Source organism: Indicator indicator, chromosome 11 (assembly GCF_027791375.1).
Source record: "Indicator indicator isolate 239-I01 chromosome 11, UM_Iind_1.1, whole genome shotgun sequence".
NCBI lineage: Eukaryota > Metazoa > Chordata > Aves > Piciformes > Indicatoridae > Indicator > Indicator indicator.
Genome location: NC_072020.1, coordinates 19,301,932 through 19,307,931, shown reverse-complemented (window position 1 = coordinate 19,307,931; position 6,000 = coordinate 19,301,932).

The following is a 6,000-nucleotide window of genomic DNA, read 5'->3' as shown; positions in this document are numbered from 1 at the left end:
CAAAGCAATAACCATCTGCCCACATTTAGAGTCTACTTTTGCCTTGTCTCAGAAACATGAATTACCTCATCAAAGAGCTTCCTTGGCTCTGTTATCTCAAACGAAGGGTGGTGGTTACTTCTATTAGCTTCAATGACTCTTCTTCCAGTCTTCAGCAATAATACATCATGTTGCCCTTACAGGATTTTCTGCTTGTTTATCTTTCGTTTATCTTCTGATAACTTTGTTTGGCATTAAAATATAGAATGGAGGTTCTGGGGCTAGATTTCCCTCTCACTGACACAGTTCCACTACCTTCTGCCTCCACAGATAGTAGACTAGATAATGAAGATGTTTTGATGCACATCTATAAATGAGAGATAGAGTCTTCTATTTTCATTACTTTTGTCAACTTCTGCTAGAGGTTGTGTTTGTTTGTTTGTTGCTATTTTATTTGGATTTTGTTTATTTTTTTAAATTTCTCTGATGCCTCAACTTTTTTGCAGTTGACTTTTAAAGAGAGCTGGTAACTTTAAGCAGCACTGAGGGAGAAGACAGAGCTATCTGAGAATCACAAGGAAATTAAGAGAGTAGTAGTTAAAGCCAGGTTTTTGTCTATCAAACAATCATCTCTAGAATTAGGCAAACAATGCTTTCACAATTAGGAAGATACTAACTGCTAAAGGGGTTAGCTGTTCCCCCTGCCAAACAACATCCAGTGCCTAACAGCCAGGCTGACAGGGATTCACTTCTGTCTGAGATTTTCTTTGGGGAGAAGCATAAAGAAGCACATGGGTGAGCAGGACCCACCCCTTCATTACAGCTGTGGAAGTGCAGGTTTTTTTACACAGAATAACATCTCTGTGATACCTTGGTTGTCAAAAAACCACAATTATAGTAATTGCTTATGCATTAGGGAAACCTCATCCTAAATCTGGCCCCATATGGGGGGGAAAAGAGCAGCTGCTGACATTTCAGGCTAATCGTTACGATCGAGCTGCAGATCTGACTCAGCATGACGAGCCTGACAACAAGAAGGGGAATAAAAGCAAAGCAGCATGGGCAGGTTTCAAATGTCACTTCAAGGCACCAGCCCAAATGCATTTCCGAGGGGAGAGACTTTCAAGACACACAGAGTGGGACAGCTCCTTATGAGCGCTACACAGGAAGCTTGGACAAGACTTCAGACCAACATAACCAAGAGGGTTGTTTATGTTTGTGTTGTAATACAAGGGAGAAAAAACAATTAATAACTGCCTGGGAAAATTTTGAGAATATTGTTGTTGGTTTTTTTTCTCCTAATTTTTGCAAAAAATGAAACTATGCCAAGCAAAACTCTGCAAGCAGCCCCACCTCCCTGTTTTCAGCCTCTCTCTCAAGTACTGGCTCATCACTTTTCAGTGAGTTTGGTGTTCAACAGATTCCTTTTGATCAGAAAATAACAGATATTTGGCTGCTTACTATGCAGCACCACTGGTATTACTCAACATCCCCAATTTCTTTCACCAGACCCCTACCTTCTCCACTTTCAATCTACCTATTTCCTTCTTATGATGACTGTTGAAAACCTCACTGTTGATGACCTGAATGTTTTATTCTCTGGACTTTCCCTCCCCTCCCCCCCCCCCCCTTTCTTCTTGGAGTGTTGATTTCCCAAGGCAGGGATGGCCTTTTTCTGCATACATCTAAAACACAGATATGCTTTCACTGTCATGGGTAACTCATTGTGACAAAAAAGACTTCAGCAAAATGCTAGACTGTTGCTACATACGTCCCAAGACAAGTTGTGGTGCCTTAGATCCAGCAACAAGTAATAGTTGTGTTTAGTCCATAAATATATATTCCACATACCTTGTGTCAATCTCAGCCTTTTGGTCTGGAAGATTGTGTCATCTTTAAGAAAGAACTCACCCTGACTTGATGAGAGGCATATCCATTAGGAAATCAAAATCGTTGAATCATAGAACTGTTGAGGTTGGAAGAGACCTTTGAGATTATCAAGTCCAACTACTTGCCTAGAGCTTGCAATCCCACCACTACTACTAAGCCACTACCACTAAGCCACATCCACACATCTTTTAAATACCTCCAGGGATGGTGACTCCACCACCTCCCTGGGCAGCCTGTTCTCATGCTTGGTAACCCTTTCTGTAAAGAAAGTTTTCCTAATATCCAATCTGAATGTCTCTTGGCTGCTTCCTTTTGTCCTGTCTCTGAAAATGCTCATTTTGGCACTAGATGAGGAGGTCTCAAGGCTAGGATTCACAGAATCACAGAATTATTGGGGCTGGAAGACACCTCTGAGATCATCAAGTCCAACCTATACTCATACTTTCATCATAGGGTTGTTCAAATCACGTGGTGGGGGCATGCCTGAATTCGGATGGATGAAGTTCTTGGTTTGTAGTGATGTGGAGGCCATAGGACCTTGGACAAAAATGATGATAAGACCAAGCTTCTCCACACCTTTTTACACGTTTAGCAGTTTGCAATTAATTGCTTCCCTGGGACTGAAGGTGTTGATGAAGGATTTGACAGCAAAGGGTGGCTGTTGATTGGAGAAGTTCTTCAAGCCTTTGGGAGTGGCCTAGAGGTTATAAACTGAACATTTCTCCTTTATTAAAAAAATACCAATAAACAAACCATTGAATCAATGGAATAATATATTGAGGCCCCTAGGTGAATAGAATGTAGGGACGTTATAAGTTTTTCAAAAGACTGCAGGGAATGTTGATGTGTGTCATGATGTCTTATGCCCTGTTTTGAAACAAAATCTGCTGATTTGGCAGTTTTGGGAGATTCTTCCACAGCTCAACTCTTCTGTTTTATTCTACTATCATATAAATTCTCAGATACATGTTAGGAGCTCAGCTCCCCAAATTCTTGCCATGCCAATTAAAGGTAGACGATTTACCAGCTTATAAATATATTTCAATAATTTTCCTGCCTACTTTTGGCTTGTGTAAGAGGAAAATAAAGCTAAAGAGTCTGTGACCTGTGCTCTTACAGTAGACAACTGAATATTTATGTGTTTATAATGGATACACATTCAAGGTTCAGCATTGCTATCTGTACCTATTATTATTGTTGTGTTATCATCATTATTATTTTGCACTGTGGTAGAGATCCTCCTAAAGATCAAAGTCCCTTTGTATTAGAATCTGCATGGAGAAAATTATAGGTCCAGCTCCCATACTAATCACCTCTGCTCGTGCTTGAGGTTCACAAGCATTTTACTTCTGAAGTAGGTTCTGAGTGTACAGTGTTAGATATCAAGGGTGGAAAATACCTGCCAGCTGAAGTAGCTCTCTCATGCTGTTCATTCAGGTCTTTGGAAAACATGACATCTTCATGGCTACATCGACTTTGGGATGATTTGGTTTGCTTACATACCCTGTTGATGGCTCTGCTGCTGTTGGCTCTTTAATGACTTGGAGATTTTGCCTAATGTATTCTTGCACAACCCTGTGAAGTCCCAAGTATCCCATGATTTTTTTTTTTGGGGGGGTGGGGGAGGAGAGTTCTCTGCAGTTCAGGAGAATGGATGTAACTGTCTGGTGCTGAAGGCTTTGAGCTCTATGGATGTGGGGAGCTTTCATCCTGCTTGCTGGTGCAATGATCTGGTGCTTCACCGTTCTTCTGGAGAGCTTGCTCCCCTGTGATGCTAAAGGTTTGGGTGCATAACGACAGCAAGTGTAATTTTTCTTGCAGAGAAGCAGTATGTGATTCTAATTTAGCATGGACCCTCTAGATAATTCCTCTCATTATTATTTGAAACCCAATATATTTCCTTCACAGTAAGATGACATCCATTGTGCAGTCAAATGACTATTGTTTACTGGAAAGGTCATTTAGATAAAGCTGTGGTCGAGCTGTTAACTCAGGACAGACACATATTTGTGACTGAGGTGTCAAGAATGACTGCTGAACTGTGTTGTCTGTTCATGAGTTTTGCTGCTTCATGTTTTTCTTCATCCTTAGCATTGTCTATTATAAAGAATGGGGAAAATGGCAATGGAGTGGTTAACAGCTCGCCATATATTTATAACACAGGCAAGATATTGCATTGTGGCTGCACAATATACTCTGTTGTATCAGTGTGAGAGTCTTTAAAAAGACAGTTTTAAACCATCACATCTGTCAGACCAGTGGAGCTGATGTGAGCAGCACATAAGGGGTTTTGCTCACCTTCAATAACACTGACAGAGCTGTTGCAATGTCCTAACTGAATCTTCATTCTCAATGTGCTCTTGAATCCACAGCCTAACCTGGGAGACCTGGGGCTGTTTAGTTTGGAAAAGAGAAGGCTGAGAGGGGATCTTATTATGTTTGTAAATATCTGAAGAGTGGGTGTCAAGAAGAAGGGCCAGGCTCTTTTCAGTGTTGTCCTGTGATAGGAGAAGGGGCAATGGACACAAACTAGAGCCTAGGAAGTTATACCCCAACATGAGGAAAGAGTCCTTTAGTGTAAGGGTAGTGGAGACCTGGAGCAGGCTGCATAGAGAGATTGTGGAGTCTCCTTTACTGGAGACTTTCAAAACCTATCTGGATGCATTTCTGTGAGACCTGCCCCAGGCAATGATGCTTGGGCAGGGAGATTGGACTTGATGATCTTTGGAGGTCCCTTCCAACCCCTACCATTGTATGGTTGTACAACTGTATGATTGTATGATTCCATGAACTGTGTTCATGGCCACAGTTAGAGGAGACAGCTGTTTTTCCATCTGCAGTGTTGCAATTCTGGTTTAGATGCCAAAGAAGAAAAAGTTGTTTTTTTAAAACAACAATAGTAGCAAAAACTTTCCTTCTAACAAATGTATGGTATTATTCCTCAATCCGTTTTTAAGACATGATGTTTCTCTTCCTACTTAACAGTGTACAGAAGGAAACAATAAAACTTGCATCACAGATCTGAAGAATAATTTTTTTGGCTGTGCCCTCATGCTGGTCTAGGGAAAAATAAGGAGCAGAAGGCTAAGTCAAGAACATGTGTGGAGACTGGCACCATGAAAATACTCCGAATTCCTGGTCCAGATCTCTCTGCTTTTTGTATGCCTATTCTAGGCAATGTGACAATGTGTTTGCTTACTGGTTATATCACCACTGGAGACAGAATGTCCTCTGGGGCTCCTCCAATAGCAGGATGATTTGTTGGTGTAGCAATCATTAACTCATCCCTTTTTTTTTTAACACAAAGTTGGCAGTAGAGTAGGCTCATGCTGCTCAGTGGCAGCTCCTTGACACCTCCTTGGCAACTCCTTATGCTCTCTCCCTATGCCAACCAACCCTTGGGCTTCAGCAGTTGTTTGGAATGGTTGTAATCAGCCATATCTTTCCAGAGATGTACTGGAAGGTAACTGGACAACCTCTCAGAAAACATCTAGAGTTTTCATCAAAACCACTGATCAATGTGCTCTTGTGGCCAAGAAGGCCAATGCCATTCTGGGGTGTATTAGAAGGGGTTTGGTTGCTAGGCTTCTCCCCTTCTACTCTGCCCTGGTGAGGCCACATCTGGAATATTGTGTCCAGTTCTGGGCCCCTGAGTTCAAGAAGGGCCTCAGGGAACTGCTTGAAAGAGTCCAGTGCAGAGCCACACAAATCATTAAGTGAAACATCTTCCTTACGAGGAGGGACTGAGGGAGCTGAGGGCTCTTCAGCTTGGAGGAGACTAAGAGGTGACCTCATTAATGTTTATAAATATGTAAAGTATGAGTGCCAAGAGGATGGGGCCAGGCTCTTCTCAGTGATGCCCAATGACAGGACAAGGGGCAATGGGTGGAAGTAAACATGAGGAAAAAATTTTTCCCTGTGAGGGTGATGGAACATTGGAACAGGCTGCCCATAGGGGTTGTGGAGTCTCCCTCTCTGGAGATATTCAAGACCCACCTGGATGTGTTCCTGTGTGATGTGGTATAGGTGATCCTGCTCTGGCAGGGGTGTTGGACTGGATGATCTTTTGAAGTCCCTTCTAGCCCTTAACATTCTGTGATTCTGTGATCTGTTTAGCTCAGTTATTTTACA